This window comes from Petaurus breviceps, unplaced genomic scaffold, assembly GCF_028583685.1.
Source record: "Petaurus breviceps papuanus isolate PSGF00001 unplaced genomic scaffold, PetGlider_PUasm1.0 140, whole genome shotgun sequence".
Lineage (NCBI taxonomy): Eukaryota > Metazoa > Chordata > Mammalia > Diprotodontia > Petauridae > Petaurus > Petaurus breviceps.
The window spans coordinates 5,987,577-6,001,965 of record NW_027185698.1 but is presented as its reverse complement, the minus strand read 5'-3'; positions in this window follow the sequence as shown (position 1 = coordinate 6,001,965).

Here is a 14,389-nt window from a genome sequence, read left to right as displayed (position 1 = left end):
ATGTATACAAATATATGTCTATATATGAGGGTATATGGGCATATGAATACATATGTGAGTGTGTGTATATATATATATATGTACAGGTATACATAGACAGAGGGCACAGAACCAATTTAATAGGAAGGAATGACACTTAAAAAGTGAAATTGAAAGTTGAGAGGGGAATATAATGAGAGGAGATGGGGAGAGACAGAATGGAGTAAATTATCTCATATAGAAGAGGCAAAGGTAAACTGTTACAACAGAGGGGAAGAACAGGAAGGCAAAAGGGAATCAGTCAACCTACTCTCATTGAATTTCGCTTAGGGAGGAAATGACATACACACTAAATAGGGTATCTCACCCTACAGGAGAGTAGGGGGGAAGGAAATGAGGGTTGGAGGATGATGGAGTGAAGAGCAGGTTGGGGCAGGGAGGGAAGTTGGAAGCACACACTTTTGAAACGGTACAGGGTTAAAGTAGAGAACAGAACAAGTGGGGAGAGGGTTAGGATGGAGGGATATATAGTCAGTGTTTCACAATATATCAACCATGAAAATGTTTTGTATAGCTATACATGTACAACCTATATTGAATTGCTTATCTTCCCAGTAAGGATGGGTGATGAGGGAGGAAGGGAAAGAATCTGGAATTCAAAGTTTTAAAATCAAATGTTTAAAATATATATTTTTTTTACATGCAACTAGGAAATAAGATATATAGGCATTGGGACACAGAGATCCATCTTGCCCTACTGGAAGATTGGAAGGGAATGGGGGAGGATATCAGAGAGAGCAGATTGGGGTAGGGGGTATTCAGTGGGATCACTGTTTTGAGGTGGTGTGTATGGGAAAGAAAATTTGTAACTCAAAATTTTGTGGAAATGAGTGATGAAACTAAAAATAACCATAAATGTTAATTTAAAAAAAACAGCAACCTTGTTTACCCTTTGACCCAGCAATAACACTTCTATATCTGTATCCCAAAGAGATCATAAAAATCAGAAAAGGATCTACATGTACAAAAATATTTATGGCAGCTCTTTTTGTGGTGGTCAAGAATTGGAAACTAAGGGGATGTTCATCAATGGGAGAATGGCTGAACAAGTTGTAACATATGAATGTAATGGAATACTATCATGCTATAAGAAATGATGAGCAAGTGGACTTTGGAAAAACCTGAAAAGACTTATATAAATTGACACTGAGTGAAGTGAGCAGAACATTTTGCACAGTAATAACCGCATTGTGCAATGACTGACTTTAATAGACTTTGCTCTTCTCAGAATTACAAGGATCTAATTCAATTCCAAAAGACTCATAATGGAAAATGCTATCCACATGCAGAGAAAGAACTTTGGAGTCTGAATGCAGATGGAAGCACACAATTGGCTCTCCTTTTCTTTTGTTTTTTTGTTTCTCTTTTCTCACAGTTCCTCTCAGTTCTAATTTTTCTTTACATCATGACTAATGTGAAAATGTCTTTAATATAAATATGTGGAGCTTGTATCAGACTACATGCCATTTTGGGGAGGGGGACGAAAAGAAGTAGAAGAAAATTTGAACTCAAAATCTTGTGGAAGTGAATGTTGAAAAGTAAAAATTAATTAATTAATTAAAATAATTTTAAAAAAGAAAAAAGTACTAAGAGACATATACAGGGGAAAAATGAGTATAGGGAGAGAAATAAAAGCTCAAAGAGTGAGTCAGAATGTAAGGATAGAACTAGGAGATAATAGCAACACAGAAGCAATTCTTTGGGGATTTTTTGTTTTTCTTTTTTTGTTTTGCTTTTTGGAGGGGGGAAGGGAAGGCAATTGGGGTTAAGTGACTTGCCCAAGGTCACACGGCTAGTAAGTGTCAAGTATCTGAGGCTGGATTGGCAGATAACTCAGGTCCTCTATTCACTGTACCACCTAACAGCCCCAGAAGCAATTCTTAAAATCAGAAAGATTTTAAAGAAGTTTTATAAAAATAAATTTCCTCTGGCATATTGGGGGAAAATGTTAAATTAGGAATCGGAAGATTTGTAGTTTACCTTTGAATCTCTGCCACTATTAACATAACTGAGTTTTTCCCTATACAAAATGAGTTGGAATTGATTATTTTAGTTAGTTGTTTTGTTTTGTTTGGTTTCCTAGGTCTGTTAATCTGTTATAAAATGCTCTATAATTTCACTCCCTTATCCTCTCATCCCCTCTTACCCATTTAGGGTTAGAAAAAGGCAAAATAAAAACATTGAGCAAACGTAGAGTTGCTATCAGTTTTATTCATATTTTCACACTGTGTACATGAAGATGAGACTCTCAAAAAACTGCTAGAATAATGAAATATTCTTAACAGATAGAAAATGTAGCCAGATTTTGTTTGTTTGCTTGTTTGTTTGAGGCCAATCTGTTAATAGTAATAAGAGTAGATCTTTTGCTAACCTTGTTAAAAAATAGTACTCCTCAGGAAATGTCCTATAGGGTTACTGCCACCTTTCCCTATTGTAACTAACACTACTTATCTTCTGTAATGTGATTCATTTCCCCATCCAATAAAAACCTACGGTAACTTAACATTCATATTAGTTTCTCCTAAGAAACTTTTCTCTATTGTCCAAGCCTAAATGACTACCACTTTTCCATCTCATTAGACCTAGCTGAAATGTATTTCCATATTTTCATATTAATTCAATTTAGCTTGTATTGTTTTGACTATGTATTTTTTTTTGTTTTTCCACTTTATATTTCTGTCATATTATTTTGATGTCATCGGTTTATCAAATCTTATCTCCTGGACCACAGAATAAGGGCGATAGCTATCTAACTCCATAAATTCCACTGAATCCAGGATAGTATTATGTATCCTATGGGTAAACAAAACAATATTTAGTGATAATAAGAATAAAAAATTATTAAATCTCTAGTGGAAACAATCAGACATTAATAGTCACATTTCAGTTTTTTGTTTCTGGTTCCACCCAGGAATCGGAAGTATTTGTTTTTGTTTGCTATAAACAGATTTAGTCGCAAGTAAGCAGAACTACACAAACATATTTCCCTAAACATTTATAGAAAGGAAATTTTATTTTCTTATTATTTTTTGTAACTGATTTTCCTCTGCTCAGGTGGAGGTGTGAGATTAAGTACCTTCAGGTACCAAGAAAGTTCCAAAAACAAAATAAAATTACATCCCCAGAGAGACTGAATTTGAAAGCAAAAGGGATAGGGCTCTGGTAATCTTGTCAGGAGACCTAGCTATTGGACTCTCCATAAGTTCCAGAATAGATTAAATGTTTGAAAAGGAAGAATATGTGTTGGCAATGTTACTAGATCTATATCCCCAGGGCAAAATTGAAGACATAGTTGCGTTCAATGCAGACATAGATCTTCAGAAAGATATTTTCATAAGCAAGCATAGCAGGCATTCCATTCTGCGTGCCAAGAATCTCTTATGAAACAGAGTGTGCTCCTGGAATGAACACACCAGTGTACAGCAGAGACTGACTTAATAGTAACTGCTTCAGCGACACCCACAGCAGCAGGAGATGACAACAATGGTCGTGTCAGCAGCAAAAAAAAGGGCTATTTTTCCATTTATAAATGCAATTGAGCATATGGCTAGCTTAATTAGGAGTTTTCTCATTAACTCAAAATAGGCAGACTCTGGTGAAGCACCCTCAATTGAAAATCTGCATGAGTAATGATCGAAAGGTTTCAGAAAAGACCATTTAATATGTTGGGACTCAGAAGTCAGCTTTGAGCAGCTGGAGTGACATGTGCTCCTTTTGACCATATTTTGTGCATCTAGAGCCCTTGAGGCAGTTTTACAACTCCTGAAGACAACTATGGTGCACTTAAAGCTACTTTGGTAAGATCTGCTAATAGTTGTAAATGGAAAGCCATTATACAAGGCAATATTAAAAATATCTCATTCACAAAATGCAGTTTTCTGTACGCTAATTGATTTAGTGGTGTATGAAGCCCATGGGAAAGTGCTGAATCACGCCACAGGGTATGTGATATTCTGGACAGGTTTTGACTATTCCTCTTAATTCCTTCTTCCCCATCCCCACCAGTATATAAAGCATTGCAAAGCCATTGTGATATCCATGGATCTGAAGAGAGCTACCTATTACATAGGTAAAATGATGATAGTTGAGCTACCTGTCTAAATATATTTTTTTGAGTTTTTAAATGACACAGGTAAAGCAATAACCAGATGTATACACATGATATGTATTAAAAAATTTGAAAATTTAGAGGGTTCTGAGAACATGGTCAGAACATGATCAGAAAATTTAAGCCCTCCATATTTTCCCCACAAAGGAAATAAAATAGTGCCTCAGGGTAAACAAGAGTAGAGGCAGAACAAGGGTCCTCTGGCGACAATCAGAGAAGACTCAAAGAAAAATCCCAGCACTAGGTTTTGACACTGTAGAAGGCAAACACCTCCAGGCTTGTTTCACTTAAACAAAAAGCAGCAAGTCCTGGGGTTAGCTGAGGTGGGGGGCAACCTTGAATCTAGCCACAAGAACTTTTATCATCTGGTCAGTAAGAGGAGTTGGGCCTCAGAGGCAGGGAAGATTGAGGGAACCTCTACTGGAAAGGAAGCCAGACCCAAGGAAACTGCCAAAAATGCAGCCCTGGGCAGAAGGAACCAACACATGCCAGGAGAGTGTAGAAACAGCAGGGTGGGGCCACCCCTGGCTATGGGAAGTTGCAGGAGGGTGGAGTCCTTGGCTTCCATTCCAGGCCAGAGGGAAGAACTTAGGGAGGATCTGAGACCAGAGGCACCATCCCCCATACCCTAGGACCAGAAGTAGTTACAAAAAATAAGCTGCATCAATTATTTTTTAAAGTCCATTAAAGGAGAAAGGATCCAACTGTAGGAAGTTACTATGGGAATAGAGATCAGGGTTTGTCTTCAGAGGAGTATATTGAAAGAAAGAAAGTTTCTTCTCCTCCTAAGAGTAACATCAAATGATCAACTGCCCAAAAATAATTCATAGAAGAACTTTAAAAAGACTTTAAAAATCAAATGAGAGAGATTGAAGAATTTTTTAAATAATAACAATCCAAAAAAAGCAAGAAGATTATAAAAAGAAAGACAGCCAATAAGAAAAGGAGATCCAGAATCTTAAGGGAGAATATAACTCCTTGAAAATAAGATTTGGGTAAAGGGAAGCGAGTGAAGTTATGAGACCAAGAAATAGTAAAACAAAATATGAAGAACAAACAAATAGAAGAGAATGTTTAACATCTTACAAGAAAAACAACTGATCTGGAGAACAGATCAAGAAGAGAAAACACAGGAATACCTGAAACCTATAATAAAAAAAAATAATCTTGATACAATAATACAAGAAATAATTCAAGGAAATTTTCCTGAAGCATTAGAACAGGAGGGGAAAGTAGAAATAAAAAATACACCAATTATTACTTGAAAGGGATCCTACAAGAAAAACCTATAGGAATATAATAGCCAGATTTGAAAACCCCCTGCTTAAGGACAAAATATTATGAGAAACAAGGGGAAAAAAAGCAATTAAAAATAACCAATTTGATTATGACAATGTTACTAGAATCACACAAGATCTAGCAGCAGAAATACTAAAAGACCACAGTGTGTGTGTGTTTGAAACACCATATATCAAAGAGCCAAAGAACTGAGGTTGTGGCTAAACATATTATATCCAGCAAAGTTAAGCATAATCCTGAATGAAAAAATAATGTACATTTAATGAACTGTTATACTTTCAGTAATTAAAACCAAACCAAACCAAAGCCTGAACTTTATAGAAGATTTGACATATAATAACCAAAAAAAAATACAAGCTACATATTAAAGACTAATTACAAGGCACTCAATAAGGAGACATCTTTTATATGAGGGAATTTAAAATGTATGCCGAACATTGTTATTAGTAATTGGGTAGTTCATAAGAAAGATAGTAGTGGCAGCCAGGTGGCTCAGTGAGTAAGAGCACCAGCCACAGTGTTGGGATGACCTGAGAATTGAATCCGGGTTCAGATACTTAACACCCACACAAAATAACTGGCCGTGTAACCTTGAGCAAGTTACTTAACCCCAATTGCTTAAAAAAAAAGAAAGAAAGATTGTGTAGACCTGAGTATGATATGATTTTTTTTGTCTTTATGGAGGGGGGAAGGCAGGGCAATTGAGATTAAATTACTTGCCCAAGGTCACACAAGTAAGTGTTAAGTGTCTGAGGCCCCATTTGAACTCAGGTCCTCCTGACTCCAGGGTCAATGTTCTAATCACTGCACCATCTAGCTTCCCTTGTTTGATATTATTTTTAAAAGTAAAACCATTCAGGAACAGGTAAAGAAAGTAATTATTTTATATAAATGAGGAATTAGATGGGGGACAAGGACTGGTAGTTCTGGAATCCTGCTTTCATTGGGAATAGGTTTAAGAGGGAACAATACATATATATGGAGAAGGGAGGATCTTCTAATCTTCTAATCTAAATCTTCTAAATTCAGGTAGAAATAAAAGGATAAGGGGATAGGGAGGGGGAGAAGGGATTTTTACAGAGGAATTTTTAGAGGGGAGGGTAAGGGAATAGGATAACAGGAGCTAGAGAAGTATTGTAATGGCAAGCAAATAAGTAATTAGCTCCTTGTTTCAGTTGAGTCTTGCCAGTAATTATATCAAGTCTTTGTTAAGAAACAGAACTTGTGAAACCCACAATGGGAGGGCCTTGCCAAAAACAGGACCAGGAAGGATGTAAGAAGTAGGCAGAACAGGGAGGAGCTAATGACCAGATAAAAGCAGAAACACAAGCTGGGAGAGAGCAGAACTGAGAAGCGAACTCTTGTGGTGGCCAGCACTCTGTTTGTCTGTGTTGATTTGTGTTTGTGATACTTTGTACAGAAGCCCTGGGATCTTACTGGAAGCCGTGAAAGAGGATTTTCTCATTGTCTATTTACAGAAGTCCTGGGGGAGGGTTTCAGAGGTCCTGGGACGATGCTGATGATTTGTGTTGACTTCTCAGACTTTGTTTGTCGGTCTGTATTGATTTCACAGGCAGATAGTGAATTGATGATGGTGTTGGCAATGTGTGAATGTTGTCTTGGCTCTGTTAAGCTTTGTCTTCCCAGAAACAGAATCTGTGAAGGACTTGAGGTGGACTGGACACTGTGAGCTTCAATATGGGATGGGAGCTGGACAAGGAGCTGGACGAGGAACTGAAAGAGGAGCCGAATGAGGAGCTGAGAGCTGCCTGCCTGTGAATACAGGTGAGAGGGGGGTAGATTCAGGCAGGAGCTGGACCCATGGAAGACGAACCATAGCATCTGGGAGTCAGCCTCAAGCCACGATGAAAAGACCTCTCCTTGGGTACTTAATGCTGACTGAGAAGATCATGATTTACTCTGGCCTAGGGGTGGAAGAACTTTGTACCCCTTAAGGATGATTGGAAACTAATCTCCAATCAAGAAGGATGAAGACTTTTTGACTGAGAGATTAAGGCAATGTGGATGGGAAAACTTTGACCTTTGTACTTTGCATCCCTTAAGGAGGATTGATCCTTAAGGATGAGTTAAGGATTTACTAAATGATATCTTTTGTTTAAAACTATGGGGCCACTTTAGTAATAAGTTGTTATGTTGTATCACTGTGAATGCTGTACTTTGGATTCTGTGATTGTTTTGCCTTAGTTTACTGCTGAATAAATAAAGCGTTCACTATACTATGTATGTGATCAGAACCTTAAAGCTCTTTACAGGAGCAATCCTCAGGAGAGCTGCTCATGCTTGCTTTTACAACTGTGTTTAGATTAATGAGAATGGGAAGATAGGGGAGGGGAGGGGTCCTTGGAGAAGGGATAGGTAAATAATAAGAGGGCAAGGTAGTAGGTAGAAGCAAAGTAGAGGAGTCAGGACATTTTATAACGATACATAAAATGAAAATCAGGAGTAGAATTTACTAGGGAAAAATGAGCAAGGTTGGTAATTATTATCTCGACAAAGTTAAGGCTAAAATAGATTTAATTAAAAGAGAAAAAAAGGGAAACTACACCAGGTATCAGCAATATTTCATCAATGATGTTTTGGACTATCTAAAATAACTAGTCACACTAAATAAAAAAGTATAGCACAGTCTTACTTAGATGCATAGGAATGTATGTCTATATATGAATATCATAGATATATAAATATACCTATGTGTATGTAAATGTATGTAGGTATGTGTGTATATATATATTTGTGTATATATTAATATGTATGTGTATATATATGCGCTTAATTGTAGCCCTCTTCTTGGTGGGGGGAGAGGGAGGTAAGGAAGAACAAAGTAAAAAGTACACAGCAGAGAACAAAAGAAAACTTACAAGGAAAAAAGAAAAGATGGACAGCTCTGAACACAATGAGTAGTATTTATTATAAAAGTTTTCTTGAAATAGAAAATTATTGCTGTATATTTTGAATCCCCTCTTATGTCCTGCTGTGCACATGACATTGCTTTCTTTTCTTTTTCAGTATTTAAATTTCCTTATTTAAGTTTGTAATATGTTTCTTTTTATTTTCTTATTGTCATTTGTTTTACTGAGTTTAAAATGTAAAAAAAAGGAAACTTTTGAAATAAAAAAATAGGAACCCATATAGAGTAGATATGATTAATATGAAATTGAAAGGGTGGGGAGGGGGAGAACAATCATATTTATAATTATAGCAAAAACACAGGTTTTCCTATCAGAATTTTATAGATATCTGCATCAGACCCATAACACACTGGCAAGACTATTTTCATGTCATATAAAGTAGGATGTTATGATGAAGATTGATTATAATTATATACTTTAAATATCCCCTTATTTTCCTTGGATTTTCAAGAAAAATTCAAAGGATTTGTTCCAACCAACTCGAATTCTCTGAAAGCAAAGATAAATGGAATATAGAAGAACATAATGCTCAAGACACTCCTTTGTGGCAAATTAGGCCCTATAAAAACTGTATTAACCCTTTTATGTCACCAGAAAACCATTCAGTAAATTTCTTTCTCATTGAATTAAATGACCCCAAAAATGTTACTTTAATACACAAAGGACTGTGACATAGAGCCAAAGGTATAGGTGAGGCCCTTGGAAAATCTGCTTCACAAATTACACAATTCAAGTATGATATTCTTCAAATCATTTCATTAAAAAAAAAAAGGTCTATGCCCTTTGTGTTATTTATGGTCATTTGTGTTATTTCTACCTCACTCTAGTCCAATCCCAGCAGTTAGGACTATCATTTCCTTCTCAAAAGTTGAGGAAAACTGCCTGAGGTCACAAAGTGATTTGGTGGAAATGACAAAAGGGACATTGACACAAGGGGACCTTATATTTTGAAGTCTGTGACTTATTCCATCATATCACTTACTGTAAATCAAAAATATAATCACATATTTTGTTTCTATGTGACACCAAGTCTCATTCATGTTCCTGCAAAAATATTCAAAAAAACGGAAAGGCCAAAATTGCTTGGGTGCACTGCTCTGAGTAAATAGCAATCTGGTTACTGTGAACCTCCACTCAGAGTCCAATCTTGCAGGTCTGAAGTTAATGGGAGTTTTGATGGCATGATTTGGCCTTTAGGCTAATGGTGTTCTGTGGGAAAACAACTTCATTATAAATAGGCTTCACTGGGTTTTCTTCTTCAAGAAATACATGCTTTGTTTCAAAATACCAACTGGAGATTTAAAAAGGAAACTAAAGAATGTATTGCATTCTGTATTGGATTTATCACAGCATAAGCCTGTTCCCAATATTGAGATTTAAGAAGCCTTTCACAATTCTGTCCTCTTTAACTAACTGCCCTCATTTCCAACAAGGACTTGTGCAGAGAGCTGATTCCAAAGAGAGATAAAAACTTTGTGAGAAAGGCTCTTCTTCTGAATAAGCTACTTTAGTTCAGTTATCCTTACTCACATTGCAGTCCAAAGTCAAGAATACCAACACCAAGAGGCCCAGCAGAGAAGTATAAGAATGAAAATGAAATTTTCAGGCTCAGAAAAAAAGAAATTAATGGTCTTTAATAAATAACAGGGGAAAAAAGAATTGAGGCCATGAACATCAGAGAAAGGATTGAGATATGCAAAGTAAAGTTAGGGATAGTGAAGCTGAATGTCTGGTTGTATTGCAAAGGTCCTAAAGTTCAAGGTTTGTAAACCAGAAGAGAGTAGAGTTTGAAGAGCAAAGCAGCACCAAGGAAAATGATACACAAGAACCTTAAATGTCTGGCTTAACCTGCTGGTGAATTTCCCCTTGACTTGATCCCATGGCTAGTCTCTCTGTGACTTGACTACTTACTTTCTATCTCCCAATGTCCAGACACTTAATTTTCCAATGATGGAATATTTTTTCATTCTTTACCCCCCATCACTTCATTTTTTTCATTTCCTGACACATCATAACATGGAATGCTCTGCCAAACTATTTTCTTTCCCCATTTATCCTGCTAAAACTTTAGTGCTCCATTGAGTTTTTCCAAACAAGTACAGTCATAGCTAGAAGCAGTCAACTAGCATTTATGACTATTGACTCAGACTAGTACAATGCATTAGAAAGATTTCAGAAGGTAGAATCAAAGCCTCCAGCTATGTCTCTTACTTCATCGAACTTGGAATAAGTAAATTAAACATAATGGCACTCAGTTTCATTGTCTCTAGAGTAAGGGATTGGACCAGATGAACTCCAAGGTCCTTTTAGTCCTAAAGCTATGACCCAAGGACCAATAGGTTTATCCTAATTTAGTAAGATTTCTCTACATCCTTTGTTTCTACTGTCTCCAGTAGGACTCTCACTTGATTTATATGACCTTTGGGTATTTTCAGTAGAGATTGGTTTAGGTTTTCATCTTTTGGGTTAATGGGTATGCATTTCTGTTGTTACAGTTTTCATCATTAGGTTGTAAGTCACTTGGAACCATCAGCCCAGCCCTTTCTCTATTTTTCTGTTGTAAATTTGTCCTGATAAAGAGTACTAGTTACTAAATGAAGTTGCTTACCTTTTTTTTTTTTTACCAGTATTCCTTTCTAATTTGTGATCTCCTTAATCCATTAATTTTGAAGCTACCAAAAAAAAAAAGGAATATTGGCTACATCATTTTCATTCTGTTTAGTGCATTTTGGTCATTAGAACTAGATACAAAATGCCACATAAGAAGGACTGAGATACAGGGAGAAATGACATTTTAGCTTAATACTGTCCAGGGAGTATTGCCAAAGCTGAAATCCGCAGCAGTGATGCCAAGAAGTATTAACATGTAGCTCAAAATTATTCTCCATGGGAAGGAAGCCATAGAAGTCTCTTGTCTAACCCAAACACCATAACCTTTTGAGATCAATAGTCTCTGCCTGCAAGAAAGATTTATCACGTTTGAAGTAGCAAAATGCACAAGCTTGCAATATACGACACTAGATTTTAACTTGCAAAATGAGGTGATGGATTATGAAATAAAAATATATTCTCCAGACTGCAAGAGCTGCCATATTCTTTGCATTCCAAAATACTTCTTTGGATCCAGTTTTTCAAATGCTAGAATTCTGGCATCAACATCTTACTGAAATAATTTTGATATCACAAATCATCTATTGGGGTCATGTGCATCACAAAATGTTATAGCATATATATGTATGTATGTATGAACTATTTTCAAATATCATGTGTTAAACATTACAGTCAAAATGTGCAAAATTTTACATATACTCTGAGGGAACTGCATGGAAGTATCAACTTATTAAATCAATGTAGATTTCAATTTCTCCTTAGCACACAGTGTCACTTTTTACTTTGACAGCCTGCAGCTTTGATCACTGCTGGAGCCCAATGAAAAATACAGTGATAAAAGAAACATTGGAAATGATATATAGTTTTTTGTTGAAGTTCTACTTCCTACTTTAATTAGGAATCCTACTAAAGCCTGGGATTTGAAGGGCCATATTTTATTCCATGTTTTCACATATTCATTCTGCTTAAAAAATGGAAAAAAAAAATGTATGAACTGAAAGGTAAGATCCCTTTCTGATATGGGTACAAGGTTGTGGAAGTTTTTCTTTCTGGAAATATGTGCTAAAATGTTTATTTTGTGCATGTGTGTGTTTGTTTTAAAGAAAAAGAAGAGCCAGTGTGATAGAAAGAACTCCGGATAGAAGCAGAAGAAACAACTTTACATTCACATTCACCACTTTAGCATTTTTGACTTTAATCTAGATGTTTTTCCTCTGTGATTCTTTTTGCTTCTCAGTAAAAGGGGACAGAATACTGGCATGGTGGTTCTCATAGTGTTCTTGTGATGATCCACTGAAATACTGTGTATCAAGCATTTTGTAAACACAACATTTTATATAATTGTAATTTATTTTGAGATAGTACAGGATATTGTTAGCTCAGAGAGTCCTCGTTGCTGACACTCCACCAATCCTCTTCTAAATGTCACACAATTATTTAATTAATTTATTCTTTAAATTTTTTAAGCATATGCAATGATTTTGTTGTAATTAACTATTTGGAAGAACTGAAATTGAACACTAAAGCATGCGAGCTTTTAAATAATATTGTCTATAATTAATATCTAATTCCAATATTATTTATGCCTTTTTGAATAAGAATAAAAATAGCTAAATATTTTCATATTTTGCTAATTCAACATTTATTCAATAGTCAGTATATGGACCAATCCATCTGGTAGATAACTAAGCACATTATACCTCTGAGAATAAAAACTATTAACAATTACAGAAAAATTGATCAAAGACTTTATGTAATAAATCATATGTAATACATATACACACATATATATCTTTCTTAACATGTGTTGAATATAATTTAACCTTTTTAATAGGTCAGGATTAACAAATAATGTCTAATTTTGGCTATAAATGAAATAATTACTTCAGTACACATTGAAACACAAAGGACTATTTGCCCTTGCACTAAATGACCCCAGCCTATAATGTTTGAAGGGATGATTTCATCTGAAATTTAAAATGCTTCTTAGCTCTCCTTCTCAAATTTTGAAAATTGTCATGTATTCCTTTTGCACTCATCTTCTACCCATTCTAATTTACTACTTCTAAACTGTGCTTAGTCTTCAAAAATCAAAGAACACATCTAAAAGTGATGTAGCATCAGAGTTAAAATTGGTGTAGAATAAAAACATTAGTATTCATTGAAACTGTATTTGTCTTATACATAATGCATATGATGACTGCCAATCTTGAGGAGCTTCTATTAAGGAAATAAAGATAGATATTCTGTGGATATTGATTGCATAATTCTTTTAATTTGTGTCAACATTTGTCTTTTTATTTAATGAAATGAGTTTTAATAGTTGTCCATTTACACCCAGTCCCAGAACAACCCCTTTATTTGAAGCCTGCTTAGTCACTATTCCTATTGAACTTTCAGAAATTTAAATATAGGCTAATATCCTTTGTCTGATTCTAGATATGTGTAACTCGTTGTTAGGTTGGGTCACTCTTCAACCCTGTCTCTCCATTCAATTTCTAAGAGATATCATCAGAAAATAAAATAATACTTGACTTTTGATCTGATTATTCTCAGTAGAAGTGAAACGAGAACTGGTCAATTGGCGTTGAATGCCCAATTGCCCTGGTAGTATAGCCACAGAGTTATCTGGAAGTAATGGAGGGGAAGGAGGAGGAACAAAGCCAAGATGGTGGGGGAAAAGCAGTGACTTACTTGAACTCTCCCTAACACCATTTAAAAAATGTCATAAAACATTTCCTGGAGCAGCAGAACCCACAAAATAATGGGGTGAAATGGTTTTTCAGCCAAAGACAACTTAGAAGGTTGGCAGGAAAGGTCTGTTGCACTGGTGAGAGTGGAGCACAGTCCAGTGCAGGACACACTAGGGCAGAGAAGTAGTGGTTCTTGGGAGCCACTGAATCAGCACCTTTCAGCCTACAGATGGTAAGGGGTCAGACAACTGACTAGAAGTAGATTGCAAGGGAGTCCTTGCAGTCTTAATGGAACAGGGCCCCTAATCACAGTTACAAGATAGAAAAGGGTCTTTGATTAATTTTTCTGCAATTGTTAACAGTTTTTGTTATCAGATGTATAATATGCTTTGGTTATCTACCACATGGGAAAACTGGTCCACATATTGACTATTGAATAAATGTTGAATTAGCAAAATATGAATATATTTAACTATTTTATTCTTATTCAAAAAGGGGAAAATAATATTGGAATTAGATATTAATTATAGTCAATATTATTTAAAAGTTTACATACTCACAAACCAGAGTACAGGCCAGAAGACTAGTAAACATACCTCTCCCTAAATCATACTACCTTGGAAGAACTGAAAACTTATAGGTCCTTAAAAATATCTCTAAAAACAGTTGTGCAAAATGCCTGAAGCTTAGGATAGTTTCCCCTTCAACCT